The sequence below is a fragment of the Talpa europaea genome, assembly GCF_964194135.1.
Source record: "Talpa europaea genome assembly, chromosome: 5".
In the NCBI taxonomy this organism is placed as follows: domain Eukaryota; kingdom Metazoa; phylum Chordata; class Mammalia; order Eulipotyphla; family Talpidae; genus Talpa; species Talpa europaea.
In genome coordinates this window covers 102463391-102482631 of record NC_140071.1, presented here as the reverse complement: position 1 = coordinate 102482631, position 19241 = coordinate 102463391, and the positions used below count along the sequence as shown (strand labels likewise).

Genomic DNA, 19241 nt, shown 5'->3' with positions numbered 1-19241 from the left:
TAAAGTGTAACAACTCTCTTAAACTTGCTTTATGACCCATCAATAACCAAGTCAGCCTCAGCTCCATAGACCAGAAAGTTTAAAACAGAATGCTGGGGCTGGCCAATAGACATCAGCATAAGAGAGGGGTCTGGGGTCCTTGGGAGAAGAAATAGGAGGGAGGTGAGAGGGAGGGAATGAGGAAGAGAGGGGAACAAAGGATCTTGCCAAAAAAAAACACGTAGTGGATGAGTCAGGCCACATATCTACTGATCAATTATATTTTTTCCTATAAATTAGACAAATAGGGCCTCCCCGGTGGCGCAGCGGTTGAGCGCTGGGTTGCGAAGCTGCTCGCAGCCTCTGCGGTGCCGGTTCGATCCCCGGCTGCTCCCCGGCCACCGGAGGAGGGTCCCACATGGCGCGCAGACCTCTCCTGCCGCCCGCTGCTCCCCTCAGCAGTGTACTTCGGTCCTTCTGCCTGCTCTGCTCCCCGCTCTGGCTCTGGTGAATTCTCTCACCCTCCCGTGCTTCTGACTGTACCCAGTGCATGTATAAACAAAAAACAAACAAACAAATAAATAAATAAATAAACATGCCTCTATTAAAAAAAAAAATAAAAAAAAAATAAATTAGACAAATAGGCAGAGTATTCCATTATTTAATTAGTTAAAAGTAAGAACAAAATCTTGGATGCCATTCCAGGAATGATATTACGGAAAAATCATTAGTTAAAATCAAACAATAAGAAAAAATTCAACTGGGCCTCCCTGGTGGCGCAGTGGTTGAGCACTGGGCTGCGAAGCTGCCCGCAGCCTCTGCAGCACTGGTTAGATCCCTGGCTGCCGGCGAAGGTCCCACATGGCGAGCAGACTTCTTCTGCCGCCTGCTGCTCCCATCAGCAGTGTACTTCGTCAGTCTGCCTGTTCTGCTCCCCGCTCTGTCTCTGGTGAATCCTCTCAACCTCCCGCACTTCTGACTGTACCTAGTGCTTGTATAAACAAGTAAATAAATCTTTTAAAAAAAAAAAAAAAAGAAAAAATTCAACTTAGACAAAACTGCCAAAAAAATACCTAGAAATGGTATATGAAATATAACTAACACTATTTTAAAATGAAAATCTAACCTTCATGTAAAAGGGACGTCACCACTACTAGAAATAATGAAGGAAAGCCTGAAATAAAAGCTGCATGAAGCAGCCAGGTAAGTTGAGGCAGAAGGGGAGGGTGAGATGGGGGTTGAAGGTGAAATCACAACCACCTCAGTTAAATGGAAGCATAGATTTTAACACTCAAAGAAGGACAGAAGAAAAAGAATGAGGCACAGTCTCCGGAGTAAGGCAGTGATCACTGAAAGATTTGTAAATACACTATTAAAAACCCTTCCATTAGCAGAGGGGAGAAATAGGAATTCTTTTCATGAAGGTTGACATAATAAATCTTTTTGCCAGCTTGCCAGGCCTTCAACTGGGAGTAAGAGGATCAAGCCCTCTGATCATGTCAAGTGGAAGACTATTCTCTCCCCAACTCAAACACTCACTTGGAAGTTAGGGCTGAAGCCACAGTTCTGCCAGGCCATCCTACTATTGAATGTTCACCCATAATTGTGGCAGGAAAGAAATAGCACTTCCCTAGTCTGGCAGCTTAAAGGTACCACAGTCCAAATACTGAGATCCCTCTCCTGATGTTTGTCATCAAGACCTGTTGGAGTTATCTGTGCTTCCCTAGAATGTAATGGGCAACAGAGGGAATGTCGCCCTCTATAGTGCTGCTTTCCCCAGTAGTGTGTGTACTACCTGGTTATTTACCTTTGTCAGCCTAAGATCTTTCAACTTCTATACTGTTATAAGGGGATAAAAGGTCTCCTATTTGTCCAAGTTACTACATCTGGGGTCTCTTGCTACAATAGCTTAGCCTATTTGGCCAACAATACAAAAACTACATTCTCTCTGGGGAGTCCAAGACCATCCACAGATTTGTGACTCATAACAACTCACAGGACTCAGCATTTAGTCATATTCATGGTTAAGATGTATTATAGAAAAAGGATGCAAAGAACAATCAGCAAAGGGAGAAGCCATGAGGGGTTGTGTACAGAGGAAACTAGGCACAGCTTCTACAAATCCTCCACCAGTGGAGTCATGCAGGACACAATTTCTCCTGCAATGAATTGTGACAACACATGTGAAATATTGTCTACCAGGGAAACTCATTAAAGACTCAGTACCCAAGGCTCTATAGAAGGCAACATCTACTGGCACACATCAAAATCCCAGAATCTTAGAAAGAAAGCAGGTGTTCAACACAACCACATTATTTTACAGTGTGGCAGAGTGAACAAATGTCTAGAAATGGTGTGAACCTCCTAAAAGGCAAGTTCTCAGATGCCAGTGAAGGGCCAACCCTGCAGACAGGTCTAAGATCAACAGCCTCATGATTACTATGCTAGCTCTTTTCTGCACAATCATTGATCTGTCAACCAGTCATAAATGGCCAACACAAAACCCTTCCAACAATAAGGCCATGAACATTCTTGACATATTCTAAAAACACTACCAACAAAATAACAAGAGGTAAAATTATCTGGAACTTCAAGGAACAAATAGTTACTTAGCTTATAGTTAATTTACATTTTCCTAACAACTGAGAGAGAAAGCAAATTTAAAGACTAGTTGCATACACATTTATAGGTATATGTATACATGAAAGGATGACAGCGAGAGAGACAAAGGGAAGGAGAGGGGAAGAGGAGAAAGGAAGCAGAACTGAGACAAAGAGAATGAATATGAATTAGGTTGTTTCTTTGAGTTCTTTCTTGTTTCTTGATGTGAGCCTGTATTGCTATATATTTTCCTCTTATTACTGCTTGGGCTGAATCCCATACATTCTGGAAATTGGTGTCCTCCTTGTCATTCAACTCAAAGTATTTTCTAATTTCTTCTTTGACCTCCTCATTAGTGCTATGGTCTTCCAGTAGTGTGGGTTTCTATCTCCATGAAGTGGGAGGGTTTCTTGTTTTCTTTTCATGATTTATTTCTAGTTTGATGCCTTTATGATCAGAGAAGATAGTTGGAATGATTTTGATCTTCATGTATCTGTTGATGTTTGTCTTGTGGTCCAGTATGTGATCGATTCTGGAGAATGATCTGTGTGCGCTTGAGAAAAATGTGTACTCGGGTTTTGGGGCGTGCAGTGTCCTACAGGTGTCTGTTAAGTCCTTTTAGACTGTAAGCCCAATTATAGTTAACAGAATAAAAGAGAGGTGTGCAAACTAGGCCAAAGGGGTTGGACTTTTAGTGGAAAACCTACCCAATGTCATAATGCAATGGTATTTAATAAAAGTAAATAAAGAGAAAAATATTTTAAAAAAAAGAATGAATATGAGAGAGAATATATTCCTGATGTCTACCATGAATTCAGATATTTCCAAATCTAAAATATACTAGAGGAAAAAATATCCTGCCTTTTCAAATCATACTTTTTCATTGTACTTTTTCAAGACATTTGACAACATCCAGCTTACAAAAATAATGTAAAATAACTAAACCATATTTCAATAAGTTGGAAATACTAGGTTTATAGAATGATCACAGCTCTATAGTACTGAGAAGGTCTGTATAATAATCACATCATGAAATATTAATTAACTCTTCAAAGGCCCCTAGGATTCTGCACAACCACTTACATTTAAAATAATAAATACAATTACTTTATGATGATGGTGTTGATAATGCATGAGGTGCTGTTCAAAGCACTTTAACTTAATTCACAAAGGACCTACTGAGGAAGATACTATTCCCCCCCCCCAATTTCATATGCGCAGAAATTGAGGCACAGAAAATTTAAGTAGTTAGGAGACAGTTTTAAGGTGGAGTTCAGATTCACCCAGGCAACCTAGATCCAAAGCCTGTATGTTTAACTTTAGTTATTTCACCCACTTCATTTCCTATTATCTCATACCTAATGAAAACATAATATTCAACCCAAAATAACTACATTTCCTATGCTGATTACTCATAATTTTGGCCAAGTTAATGTTATTATACAGGAAGGAGCAAAGGGGTATGTTTCTCCTGTGAATTAAAAGGAGACTTCAGTAGCATTTCTGCCATACCAGTATTCCAAAATATAGCAATAACACCTGTCTAAGAAAGCACTTAATTTCCTAAACTGTTCTATAAATACCTGAAAGTTATTTAAAAAATAAATTAAATAGCTATTCCTGAAAATTGTCATGACTTCCTAACTTCCTCAGGATGACTCCTTTTTCCTGGGATCCTAGAAAAAAGAAATTCTGGCCAAACATTTTTTAAGCACCTTTTATGTCTATGGCAATGGAAAAATCAGTATGAGCTCACAGGGGTAGATTAACTCAGAAAATCATGTTAATAGAATTACAGGGCCTCAAACCGGGGCAATCACTTTCTTTCCTGCTGCAGTTTCTGTGCATCAGACTATATATGTGGTACTATGTTCAGTTTATGGGTACCTTCATTTAAATGCAACTTTAAAAATGCAGTGTCAGGGTAGTTACAGGGGGAAAATACCCTGCTCTCAGTAGCACATTTCACTTCTAAAGCAACCAATGGTTTATGTTTCTTTAGTATATGTGTATGGCCTTTCTCCCATTGCTAACATGGGTGTTGACAATGCTAGGCAACATGGTTGAAAGGTGAAGGAGAGGGATGAAAGAGGAGAATATTTCTGGCAAAAGAAATGGCATTCCAAGCCTCCCCAGTGGTGCAGTGGGTTGAGCACAGTGCTGTGAGGCTGTCCACAGCCTCCACATCGCCAGTTCGATTCCCGGCCAGCCAGGGAGATTCCCACATGACGTGGCAGACCTCTCCTGTCTTGCCCACAGCTCCCCTCAGCAGTGTATTTCAGTCCTTCTGCCTGTTCTGCTCCCTGCTCTGTCTCTGGTGGATTCTCTCACCCTCCCATGCCTCTGGCCTGTACCCCAGTGCTTGTATGAATAAATAAATCTTAAAAAAAAAAAAGAAAAAAGAAATGGCATTCCAAAGTCAACACTGAAGAGAATGCCAGCAATCTAGGAACTGAAATTTCAGTGCATCTGGGGTATAGATAGTGAAAGAGATTGTTAATAATACTGGGCGGCAGGGAAAGTAAGGGTCTTATAATCAAAGCTCTTGTGAGCCTGGACAAGAAGGGGATGAGGGAGAGGTGGGGTAAGGGAACAATGAAAAGCCATGGAAACATTTAAAGCAGCATGCAAATTTCTGTGACTAGAGTTTAAGTGATGAACTTTAGTTACATTATTTGAAATGGTCAGTATTCAACTGTACGGGACCTACAAAAATGGTAATTATCTCTAGCTAAGGTCATTAAAACCTTGCTAAAAGGAAACAGGATTGGAGAATAGGAGACAAATAGCGCAGTTGAAAAACTAGAAAAAAACCTCACAGCGATAGCGAGAATATGGTTACTGAAGCACAGGAGCTGGATGACAACACATCGGGGCTATTACAAATGGTATGCTTGCATAGGGAAAAATAATTATCTTGAAGGGAACTTAGGAAACTTGTCAACTATTTCTAATCAAGCAACTCTACACTATTTTTACAATCAGAACCATGATGTATTTTCACTCAAAAAAGCAGTTATGGGTATGTTCCAGGGACTGAGCCTAGGCTGAGTACATGAGTATAAAGAAGCTTCAAGAGCTTAATATCCAATACATCCATCTGGAAGGTGACTACAAGAATAACAGAGAAACAAACCCCTTAGATCTCTCTGTTATCTCTCAGTTACAAATGAGGACCAGAACTCATATTCCCTCACTCTGGGATGCCCAGGGTCACTCCCTCTATGAAAAAAGAGGAAGGAAAGACAGTACTGAAAGGAGTTAAAGGCAAACATACTCTGTAACTAATAATGACATTGTTTCTCCTCATAACCCTCCCCCATTGTGGGGTCCCCTGTATCCCATGGTCTCACAATCTTTATATTTCTCAATCTATTTTTCCCTAGTATAGCTCCATCTATCAACATCCTTCCCCACCACTAGTTTCTTCTTTGCCTTCCTCCATATAAAAAAATCCTACCCCCCTAATCCAAAGTAGTGGGAAACACATGATTACATCATAACATTATTTGTATTTAAAATTCAAATTATCCTTATAAATTGTCTTTTCAATCTTCTAATTTAGGTATCGGGGTAAGGTGCTAGCTAGGTTTGAGGCACATCTCCATTTTTCTCTAATAAAATTTCTAAAGGGGGAAAGGAAGAGAAAGGAAGAAAGGAAGAAAGAGAGGGAGGAAGGGAAGCAGGGAGGGAGGGAGGAAGAAAACAAATAAAGGAATAAAAATTCTTCCATACACTTCTTTACCTAGACTGAATTTATTTATATTTTCCTTCTTTGTAACTCATGCTATTTCAAAGATAATTGGAGGCAGTTAATATTATTTTATTTCAATCAGTCAGAAACTAGAAAGGAAATTTTGATACATTCTTTGTCTTCAAAAATTGTGCCTAAAAACATTCTACTGTTATTCTTCTGTTATTCTGCAATGGAAATGTTATTCTTCATTCTCCCTTTTTCCTAATGATCTAAGTTTTTAGGTTGGAACTGGAACCTTCTATGTGATATGATCTTTATAGACTTGGAAAAAGAATAAGTAGGAGAATGTGAACAAAAATGCTCACTACTTCTCTCAGGCTAATAAAATATTCCCTTTGATGTTTTAATTTTTTAAAATATATAAATAATACATGAATGCATGATTGCATTTTGAAAGTTAAGCAGTAAGAAACAAACATCATTTCTCAATATCCCATCTAATTACTATCCATTTCCAAAGGAAATTGTTATTGATGTTAACACACTGTCACCAATTTGTCATTACAAGTGAGAACTAAATTTTGTTAAGCTCTAAAATGATATTTTGACATATAGTGAAAAAATACATTATCAATGTTTTCCATATACAGGTTATGCAAATAAACTCAGAACCACAGAAGTAAAAAAGAAGTAAAAATCATCTATCCCATAACAATAAAATAGAATATACTTATTAAGAAAATATGTAATATCTGCTGGATTGATGCAATGACAATCCAGGGGAGAAAACAGAATAAAGAACATCAACTCATCAGTTTTCAGATATGACGAAGCAAAATTATCAGCACAAATCATGCATTAAGCTTTTAGAACTTTTTCTTTATTAAAGATCTAATGTTGAAAACAAGCTATTTTCAAGCAAAGAACAGTAGTAAATTAAAAGTAAACAGTCTAAACAGTTTATACAGGGATGTAAATACTAGTTCACTCTTTTTTTCATACTGATTTTCCCACAGGAAGGAACAGATTAAAGGGTGGATTACTTCAAGCACTATAAAGGTCTCTAGACTGACCCGACTCTTAGAGGGAACTCTTTCACAGGAATAATGCTATAAAAAACAGTGAAAGCCCAAGAAAACCCACAACTGAGCCCTTCAGAGGGCTCTCATTCACAGTCTCCATTGACTGGCCTGGCCTCTCTGAGGGAATTCAAAATAATTCACTGCCCACCATAATACTGAATTCACAACAGAGAGGAAAGAGGGTGATGGAGCTACTTTGCATCTGTTTAATTTTTTACAGAAATGTTAAGGGGGTTAATCTTCTACAAGTCCAGTCATGTGCTTTCACAAAAGGCCAAGAAAGGAGTCGCAAAGCCTGCCATGACTCAAAGGGAGGGTCTTTGTGTCTTCTTTTCTGCTCTGTATCTCACAAAAAAGCTGCCCGAGATCCTAGGTTTCTGGTTCTTTCCTGAATTCTGAAGTCAGTGAATCAACAATGATGTCATTGCTTTTGAAGACCACTGTTGGTTGAGATAATGAAGATCTCTTCACCCAAGGCATTATTACTTCTGTGACAATCATTTCCTAAATTTTCAAACATAAAAGGATCCTACTAGTTTGAAGGGAAACATATTTTTCTTTACCTTCTGTATTATTGGAAAGACAGCATTTTGAACAGGATCCCCCTTCCCCAAGACTAGAATAGCTAGCAGATAACTGGACTAGAGTAGTTAACTCATTTAAGAGAGAAAAATATTACACTTTTTAATAAAGGATAGGTATGTTATTTGGTTTGTACTCTAATATTAAAAAGTTCTCTAGTTGGTAGGAACATATATCATTACATATATAGGACCCATTTCTCTTTTCCTGTAATTATGTATACATATATGTTTTGGAAAAACAATTAATTAACCAAAGAATACCAAATATTTTGATAGTTATTTTTAAATAACATTTTAAATAAAGGACTCCTTTGGAAATCCTTAAAAACATGAAACCTCTCTGTGAAAGGAGCAGAAAAAAATGCACATACATAGGAAATTATAATCAAGAGATTTTTAGACCTTTTCATGCCCTTCACACTAAGAAACTAGTTGCTTTACAGAGTTCTATCAAATGAGAAAGTTTCTATCTAGCTATTTTTGGAAAATATTTATGGAGAACAATGATTTTCTTAGAGATTAAAGAATTTTCTCAAAATTTTTAAAAAAATTTCTCCTTTAATCTCTCTTATAGTAGGTTCCTTATTCAATTATATACAATGTTATTTATGAAAAAAGTAGACTTCTCTTACATTATTATAAACAAGTTACTTGCAGGAAAATAAAGTTTTCATTTTTATTCTCAAAGAAGGACATTAGATGAGGGTAGACAAAAGTAGGAGTGGCAACTATCCAAATAGGCAAATCAAATGTGCCAGGGTTTTAAGTCAACCATCTTATTTAGTACTCATACATGAGACAAATATTATTATCTACACCTTTAGAACCTACAAAACCCAAGGCAGACATTATTCTCTTCTCTTCTCAAACAACAACAAAACATCATCTAGCGTTCAGGTAAAGAATGATACAAGACACATTCCAACATTCCAAAATGAAGAGAAATGCAATATATGATGTATAAGGACAAATAAGAGGCAAGATGAGAAAAATGTGTGTTTGGGGAATTTAGAGTTCACTAGAGCCAAAGTAAAGAGAGTATAGTGGGGAGTAGAAGTGACTAAAGAATAACTATGTCTGCCAGAGATAAAACAGATAAAATAGGGGGGCTCCTAATCATAGAGCACAATGTTGAAACAAACAAGCAAAAAGACTCCTTTATTCAATAATGAATGGGAATGATTAAAGAATTTTTGATTAAACAGTGACAAAAATCAGTTTAATAAAAATCATACATCTTCAATCCAAAGCATCATCTCCAAAGTAGGGTAGTAGAGTTCTTATATTGCAAATATACACAAAATTACTAAATATGGAGATAACAGAATTTCTAACAGTTAGAGTAATTTTCTGTATAATTTATCTCAATGTGTATGTCCTATAATACATGTACATGTTATACATGAGCATAGTTACATATGTGTATGTTGTGCGTCTATATAGTATGGGTACATAATCCGCAAGTTAAGCAACATTCTATCTCAAAATGGCATGGAGTGAGCCAGTTTTAGAAGCAGGGATAGCATTCGGAGACTGTGGCAACATTTGACACATAAAAAAAATTATTAGGCTTTGAACAAAAGTAGAAACAATGGGGACTAAAGGAGCTTTTCTTGAGAACTTTCAGATAATATAATTCATGGATCTTGCTTGCTATATGGAATGTGGAAGTCAAAGGGTTTACCGGGTGGCTGTAAGTGTCATTTAAAAGACTGGGATCTAATAGGAGAAGCAAGAAATAGTTTAGGATTGGTGGATGTGTAGATAGATAGAGTTCAACGTTGACTGTGTTAAGTTGGAAGTCTTTGTGGATTATCCAGGTGAAAGTGTCTAGTTAGTGGCTGAATGTACAGTTTTGGAGCTCAGGAGAGGAATATGTGCAACACATTCCATTACGTAACTCACCTACAAATTATCAATGGAACAAAACATGAGAAAAGAAGAAGGCAAGAAACAGAAGCTTAAGGGAAACATGTACAAAAAGGATGGGAAAAGGAAGTCTTATGAAGGAAGGAGGCTAAGAAGGAAATTTAGGTAAGAGTCAAGTCATGAAAGCCTCAGGAGGGGTCCAATGCTACAAACAAGTAAGCTGAGTAAAAGTAAAAAGTATCGGGCCTTCCCGGTGGCTCAGCAGTTGAGCGCTGGGCTGCAAAGCTGCTCGCAGCCTCTGCAGCGCCGGTTCGATCCCTGGCCGCCGGGCAAGGGTCCCACATGGCGAGTAGACTTCTCCTGCTGCCCGCTGCTCCCCTCAGCAGTGTACTTCGCCCATCTGCCTGTTCTGCTTCCTGCTCTGGCTCTGGTGAATTTTCTTATCCTCCCGCGCTTCTGACTGTACCCAATGCTTGTATAAATAAATAAATAAATCTTTAAAGAAAAAAAGGTAAAAAGTATCATCACAAGTTTCATTACTAAAGAGTTATTACTTGTTTTGCAAATAAATGATATAGCAGGAATTGAAAACTGGATCTCAAATTAAGGAGTAAAAGTATATTAAATAATTCATCTTATAAGATGACATTTGACAAGTGTAAAAGTGAACTTATAAGAACTATGGAATTTCGGGGCCAAAATTGAAAACAAAAAAAAAACCCACTTTATTTATAATGACACTTGAGCTAGACAATGAACCCTGAGTAGAAAAGACAAGAGGATATTGCAAATACCGAAAAGAGAATGAGGTCATAGAAGTAATAACAAGTAGAGAAGACAATGAGAGAATCTACCTGATTACATTAGATTGTCCTCAAACCTACATCTCAGCAGACACCAAGTTTTCTTCTCTCTCACATGAAGGATATATGATCTTATTTTTGAAGGCCAAAGTATAGGGATATTTACAATTATTTCATTATTTCAAAAACAAATATAAAAAACACACTTTCTGTCCTTTTAAAACATATAAACACTACACTTAACAAAAACCGTGATGTCTGCTTCACCCCTGATTCTTGTGTTCAGAGACTGGATAGGAATTGGACATGGTTAAAGTATTCTGTTGGTGCATGTGAGTTTGAAATTTTAAAACTTAAAAATGTAATCACAAGTAGCCTCGCATCAAAGTTGTCCCATAAAAGTATTTTGTTCAATTCTTAAGATGCAGGAACACATATATATATAGCATAATGTATGGCAGATCACATGTTAAATACCCAAAAAATACTAATGAATAAATAAAAACAATGTATCCTGTATCAGTAATATATTAGGTAGTTTTTTTATTAGCTCATCATTAATTATTTCATAATGTCTTCATACTTTTTGAAGGCATAAACTATAGAAATACTTCATCTCTGATAGACTTTAGTTTTTTAGGAATTTATGAAGGAATGTGAGTTGCTTTCCCTTCTATGTGAGACAGGAACTTCTAAAGATTATTAAAGAGATACATACCAAATAATCTTGAATTTAAAAAAAGCCACAGTGGGCCTCCCTGGTGGCACAAGATGCAACCTATAAAGCTATCCGCAACCTCTGCAGCATGAGTTTGATCCCCAGCCAGCCAGGGAGCTACCCTCATGGCACAGCAGACCTCTCTTGTCTTGCCCGCTGCTCCCCTCAGCAGTGTATTTCAGTCAGTCTGTCTGTTCTGTTCCCCACTCTGTCTCTGGTGAATATTTTCACCCCCGCCCCCACACCTCTGGCCTGTACCCCTGTTCTTGTATGCATAAATAAATAAATCTTTAAAAAAAAAAGTCACAGCTTCAATTTCTGATTCTTTAGTCTTCTAAAGACCCAAGTTGAAGATTTAATTTTAAAACTGGCTCCAGAGGTCATATTCAAATATTTGAATCTGTTTTTACAGGATATCCTTGGCTATGTTTTCCCTAAGAAATTTAACCCAGTTGAACTACCTTCTTTTGGTTACCAAACATCTTTCACAGGAATAGCCATTAGGGCAGCGAACGTTGTATGGAAAAGGATAAGCAGACAGTGTGTGTGAGCCCATCATGATCCACACAGCCTTATATTAATCAAAATATGTTTTTGAAATAATCACTTATATTTTTCCCTATACCTAGAAACATATAAGTATTCTCAAGGAAATATGTACTAAACATTTATGGTTTCCCATTCCCATATGGTTTTATGACATTCAAGCTGTTCTTTAAGCTTTAGTCACTGGATTTGGGTACTTAAGGTAAGGAACTGCCTTCATAACTGGTCTTATTAATTTTTCCTTTGTTATTGCCAAGAATTGGAGAAGACTAAAACAGATGACCTCCTTATTTGTACTGAAGAAGGACTGGAGATGGTAATTCTGTCACTTTCAATATGATTATTCTATCTCTGGAGCAAAAGTTAGAAAAATCTGCAAAGTAAATAAGGGTTCATGATGACTATATCAATGATATTATTCTTTGATTTGCACAAAAATCACTTAATTGTTTTCATCAAATCATAAATAAAACGTATTATTTCTATAGTCACAAAGAGAAACATTTTGTTCCTTTTTTTCATCACTAATAAAATTCTGTGAAATTTTGGGTAAAAATCCTTTATTTACAGATATTAGTTAAAAAAAGAAAATAGTAGTAAAGCAGGATTAAGACTCCAAATTTAGAAGCATAGATATTGGAAAACAAAAAGTTCCAGGGTTCGCTTAGTGACTCAGGATGTGAAAACCATATGTGTGTTGTCTTTGAGATTACAATTCATATGATAAAGATAAAAGTTATTTTTCAGTACTAATTTAATTTGTAATCCTGTTTTTTCCTTTTTTGCATTTTGAAATCTTACCATACTTCATCTCAAATCACATGTATAAGATGAGGGTGTGAGGAAAGACTAACAAGTGTCCTTTCAGCAACCTTTGATATGTACAGTTTCTGCAACTACAACAATATGGAACTGCAAAAATGTGGACAATAAAAATTGGATCCCTTGTGCAATGGGTCTGATATTTGAAAATTATAATGTTTATTCTTTTCTGCCTTTGTCCACAGATGACCTACTTGTTAATCATCTCCCCGCACTAACTAGAAGACTATGAGTGAAGAGAGAAAAAAGCAGAAAGAAAGAGGTCACTGAACAATAAGGTTGTTGTATCAAGATTATAGACTTATATTCAATTTCTGGAGTTCAATAAGATTTCTCATAAGAAAAGAGATTTGTAAGCTGGGCAGTATGGAGAGAGAAAGGGTTTTATAAATCGTAGTTTCCACCTCGCTCTCTAGCATTGAGAACAGAACAAAGATTTGTCATTTGGTTTTTTTGTGTGTGTTTATCAATTATGAGAAAAAGACAATCGTAAACCTTAGTCATGAAATAGAGTAATGGGAAAAGTTTCTAATAAGAGTAAGGAACAGGCAAGCCTCGCCCTTTTGATCTTGGCCTGCTTCTGGAACAAGGGAGATAAACAGGAATGAGTTTCTGGTTTCTTCCCCACTCCCTTCAAGGCCAAGTATCAAGAGACATGGTATTAAAACATACAGATCCCTGAGTACTTTCAAGGGCCAAAGTCTTTCTTCCTGACATGTCTTGGTAACTGTGGAAGGGGAACACTTCATGGGCCACTAGCACATCAATCTGGTATTAGCCAAGGAAACCATGACTCTCTGGTTCTCATGAAGAAGAACAAAAATATTGGAGTTTCTGGAGAAACTGTGAGAAAGGGCTGCTGGACTAGGGTAAATTTAGTCCACAATAGAAGCTACAGGTAGATGCAGAGGGTTGGTAAATATGAATTTTAGTCAGAACTCAGGTCTACTGCACCTGTGAGAGGAGACTCCAGTCAAATTGAGAAAGCCTTGCAGGGAAGGCCAGGCAGACTGGCAGCAGCTGGGTAGACAAGGACCAAGGCCTATTCAGCCAAAGCCATAGACCAACAAACCTATAAAACTCCTGCACAAAACTCAATATGTGATGCATTCCACACTGCAGGAAACTGCCCCATCCCTCCTTTTTGTTTGGTTTTCTCCAAGATTTGGCCTACATAAGCTGAATTTTTTTTCTATCCTGATATAAATGAACTGATTTCAATTTCACTGCAATCATGCCGATATATGTAAAGCCTCTCAGTTCTCTTTTCCATTAATACCACATCAATAACTAAGTGTTAATCCAACAGTACTGAATTCTCAATATGGTTCATATCCTTCCATATGCAATTCTTTTTATTTATTGGGGTAATACTGGTTTACAACACTGTATATGATTCACAAGTATAGGTTCACACCTGTTCAGATGTATGTTACCACCCTACCACCACATACAATTTTTTATTAGAAAAAAATATTGAGTTACATTTGTAAAACTTTACTCCAAATCTATATATTTCATCAACAAACACATTCCATTGAGCCTATTAATGAAGGAATAGAATAGGCTCAGTAAGACTTGTTAATAAATGGAAATAAAGTATTATCTTTTATGTTTCACATCTGAAAGCTCATTAACCATCACTCTGCTTGCTGATTATTTTATGTAAACAGTAAGTCTTTAATTGCTTTCGTTTCTGTCAATAATTGTTAAAAATATCCAGATTATAAAATATGCAAAAACAAGTTGAAAAAGAATTCCACAAATATGATTAGCATTTCTATGTGGCCCTAACAAATGAATGACCCTTAGATTATTTCATAATCTAAACTCTGCAACTGTGAAAAATTTATCATTTACCATTTACCTGAAAAATACGGTTACTATTTGACAGGTTTGAATGATTTAGAACTATTATGTTCCATGTCTCATTTAATTTAAAAAATACACTAAAATTAATTTCTCTTGCTTGATTGGAGAGGGGGGAACTATTTGGGGGGCTCCACAAAGCCCACCAATGCATCTCTTTGATCGGGGCATAGGTCATGAGAACTTCCAAATACAAAGGCTTATAGTACCTACTGATGTGTCTGCAGTATCAAGGAAGGACTATGTGTGTAGGAACTTCCTAGTGTCACTAAAATAAGGAATAGTCTTTCCATTATTCTACTTCTTATTTCATAGTTTCATTCCCTGGCAACCAGGAACAACTCTCAAATCATTTGTGCTTGTACATGTTTCCCACCTGGGACAAAGACGCTCCTTCACAGCACCATGACAACCATACCAGCAACTCAAGCACTTGGGTTCATGAAGGAAAATGAAAATCCTGAAAGGAAGCTAGGAGATAAAGGCTGACTATTCCTTGTTTCCCACTGGTAGGAAGTAATTACAAAAATTACTTAAATACAAAGCTTCGGGTGAATGAATAGATTGTAATTTGAGGGGAGAAGCCTAAGGGCCTAGGATTAAATAAAAAATATGAAAAGCTGAATGATGTCATACACATAGAGCTGCCCATCCCCCCAAACAGACTGGCTAAAGCAAACTTCTTAATGATAACAAAGTAGACTGCTTAAGAGATGGTGAGGGGTATATTTTGTTTTTTAATCTAAGTTTGGACCAATGATGGATTAAGCCATGGAGATGAACTTTATGACCTCTAGTGGTTTACTAATCACGCTGCTACCAAGTAAACTTTCAAAAAGAGTAAAATATAATTTTGCCTGAACTTAGGATGCCAAAAATGGAAGTGGTTTCAATATTCAATCCAAAAGAGAAATTAGAGAAATACAAGTAAATTCAACTCTACCCCCATGAAGAAGTAGACAATGTCTTTATCATAAGCAAGTTGTTCATGTTTGTTATTTAATGTTATTTATTTAATGGTATTTAATGGTATTCTTTTGCCAGAAACTGGCAGTGCTATGTATTATGAATGCCTGCCAGGTTGCACTAGAATAGATCACTATAAAGTCAAATGTAAAAGTGCTTTATATCTTATTGTTAAAAGAGAAATTATTTTTTAAGATTTATTTATTTATGCATCCAAGAACTAGGGTATAAGCCAGAGGTGTAGGGGAATGAGAGAGTGGGGAGCAAAACAGGCAGATCTACTGAAATACACTGCTGAGGGGAGCAGTGGGTGAGGCAGAAGGGGTGTGCTGGGCCATGTGGGTCAACTCCCTGGCCTGCAGGGGATCTCAGCTCCCTGGCCAGCAGGGAATTAAACTCATGCTGAAGTGGCTGGGATAGCTTGATAGCACAGTCTTTAACCCCTGAACCAACAGGGAGTCCCTTAAAAGAGAAATTTTAAAGCAGAGTACTGCATCTGTGAATTTACAAGTTCAGAATATATTTAAAAAGCTCTTCATATCTTTCTATATTTCAAAAGAAATACTACTTTCCTATTAAAAGCCAAGGGAAGAGAATCATTGCAATATATGAGAATGGTAGAGGGTTTTGTCTTTGCTGAATCACACAATGTAATAAATTATTCCACAAGTTTAAAGCCATGACTTTTATTGGAAGCCCAGATAAATATGCTTAAGGGGATAAGGAATTGAAATAGATGTGTGCATTTAGTCAAGAGGAATGGCTTAAGGTTCTTAAGTGTACAGTTCTATTTTTATATTTTGAGGACATAATGTCTTTTTCTCTTACAGGGATAGGTAGCAAACATCTTTTGTGAACTCCCAATTCTGTGCAATATATACTTTCTGAGGCTCACTGATATAAATTGAGAGTAGAAGGCAAGCAGACATTATAAGCATCCATTTAACAAAACTTGCCACCTCACTCATAAACTAATCTCTACACACCCCTATCTCAACACGTGCATAAGGGCATTTGTGCATTGACTCTGGGGCATGATTATAAAAATATACTATCCAGTTTTTAAGCTCACTCACTGTTCTAATGGATCTTCACACTCAGTAGTTCGAAAATTATATCTTCTTGTCATCCACCATCAAGTCTATTTATATTTCTTATTTTAAATACCTGAATTTTGGAAAAATAGTACTCTAGTCTTCCAGATTAGAATTTTGAATCATCCATCATCTTGATCTCTCTCTTTCTTCCTCCATCACTCCCTCTCTCTCCTTTCCTCTCTCCTTCTTTCTCTTTCCCTCATTAACATCTACTCCCTCAAGTAGTTAACCCCCATCAGTTTTACTTCCATCTCAATCTAATCCAGCTTTCCCATTTCACTACTACTCACCTAGTTCAGATCATGATTGGCTTTAATTTAGAAAACTTACAACAAATTACAGACCTCAAATGAATGGCAATTCTGAGTTACTATGATGACAAAGCAAGAAATGTGGCCAAGGGCTCCTCGGTGGTGCAGCAGTTGAGCGCTGGGCTGTGAAGCTGTCCACAGCCTCTGCAGTGCCGGTTCTATCCCCGGCCACTGGCGAGGATCCCACATGGGGTGCAGAGCTCTCCTGCCACGCCCGCTACTCCCCTCAGCAATGTGCTAGGTCAGTCTGCCTGTTCTGCTCCCCGCTCTGGCTCTGGTGAATTCTCTCACCTTCCCGCGCTTCTGACTGTACCCAGTGCTTGTATAAATAATAAATAAATAAATCTTTAAAAAAAAAAAAAAAGAAAGAAAGAAATGTGGCCAAGCAATTATTGTGACAATTAGCAAAATACATAATATTTATTTATGGAATCCTGCTACAGAACTTGGTAAGGTAGTATTTTACTTGTGATCGAAACTTGTCTTCACAGGCTGGCTATCACAAAAATTTATGAAGATCATAGGCTTCAGATGCATTACTTTCTAATTGTCTTATGTGTTTTATTTATTTTCCTATAACTCACTGAATATGCCATGTCTCATAAAATAACACCCTGAATTGATTAAAAAAATATAATTTTTATATAGTTCTGTGGTTTTCGTTTATATCAATATGCCTTTCAAATTCTAGATTATGTTCAATTTTACATTTTAGGATGATGGGATAAATTAAAAATATATTCTAAATTTCCACTTGGAAAATATTTAGTTCAAGACAGAAACTTGATTTTCAGTCCTGTGACCAAAGAAATTAAAAGAAAAATTTAAAAGTTATAGTGTGAAACTTAAAAGCTCTAAATCCTATTTCTTTTTACCCTAGGAAGAAACTGACACTTCTAAAATACATGGCTACAATTTAAGATCCTCAAAAGAAGCTAACATATCTCTAGCAACTCAGTTCTATCAGAACTTGATAAAAAGGAAATCAAAAGTATTGGGCTTTTACTAAGTTTAACATGGGACATTCTATTTTTTTTTTTTTTAGTATTTTTTTTTTTAAAGAAGTCAACAGTTCCAGTTTGATCCAAGCTGCTGTGTAATTTGATAGTTAACAAAAGAATTGCTCTTGCTTTGACCCAAGGCCACTGAAAACCTTTCCAACATGCATTACTCTAATTTATGGGCTACTTCTACTGTAAAATAATCTTATATTCATGATTGAAAATAGAAAAGAATACGGTGTCTGTACTCTTAAAAACCACTCATTATAAAATGTAAGTACATTGACACTGATTTTACTGGAATTGATATTTTAAATAATGCCCTAAAATAATGCTCCAAATTACCTTAATCACATTTCATTACTTCAAACTTAGATATTACATACTCTTACTACTAAATTACTTTTCCTAATATAGCATCTACAAATACAACAGAGAGATTAAATATAAAATATAGCTCAATTTTTTTATTTCAAGAAAAAAATAAAATAACCCCTTCTCCCTTTCAGGGACTGAAAAGGAGCAACAGGTCCAGCTAGGTGAGACTATAGTATGACAGATGGAGTAAACCAGAAGTGAGTCATGAGGACAAATTTGGTATTTAATCACTGAACATGATTCCATGACAGCTAGGCTATGTTTTTCTAAAAAGCATTTAACTATTATCTCAAAAGGCATATTAGAATTGAGTAATATATAAAATCAAGACAATAGAAAAAACACCTTATCTTACTATTCTTCCTTTGACATAACTGGTCTTCTAATTCAGAATGACTTTTAAAACATGAAAATACAATTGAGTGACAACATAAAGGTAAGCAATGTTTAACTCTTCAATTTTAAAAAAAAATTCCTAATGTGTCTTTTAACTCAATAATTAGTATTAATAATTAATAAAAATAAATAAAAATATTATTAGTCAGCAATTCCCATATATTATTTCCAATAGTTAAGACAATTATGCAATCTATTTTTATTCTTTATTCACAAATTTAAAAGAATGAGTCTCAGAACAGTTAACTACTAGCCAAAGGAAGAAGTAGATGTTGCGGATCTATCACTCACACCCATCTAACTACAGAGCCGATTCTCTTTCTGTGATACCATAGTGACCCTTTAGGATAAGAATACATTTCATAGTGCTTTATGTATTACTACATCTTTCTGTTTCAATTCAGAAATTACAGGCCTGTTATTCAAATTTTATTTTAAAGTGGACTGATAGTATAAAACAGTTAAGGAAGTTGGTGGCTTCCAAAAGAAAGTCAAATTAAATAACTATGTAACAACTCTTAA

The 19241-nt window shown here is 36.3% G+C and overlaps 1 protein-coding gene across 1 annotated transcript in view; it reads right to left on the bottom strand.

The window, feature by feature from the left end:
- The window catches only part of ADAMTS3 (ADAM metallopeptidase with thrombospondin type 1 motif 3), a gene marked incomplete at its 3' end in the record, with an annotated part of 222942 nt that overhangs the window by 102766 nt on the left and 100935 nt on the right, over positions 1–19241 (bottom strand). The window lies entirely within an intron of this gene.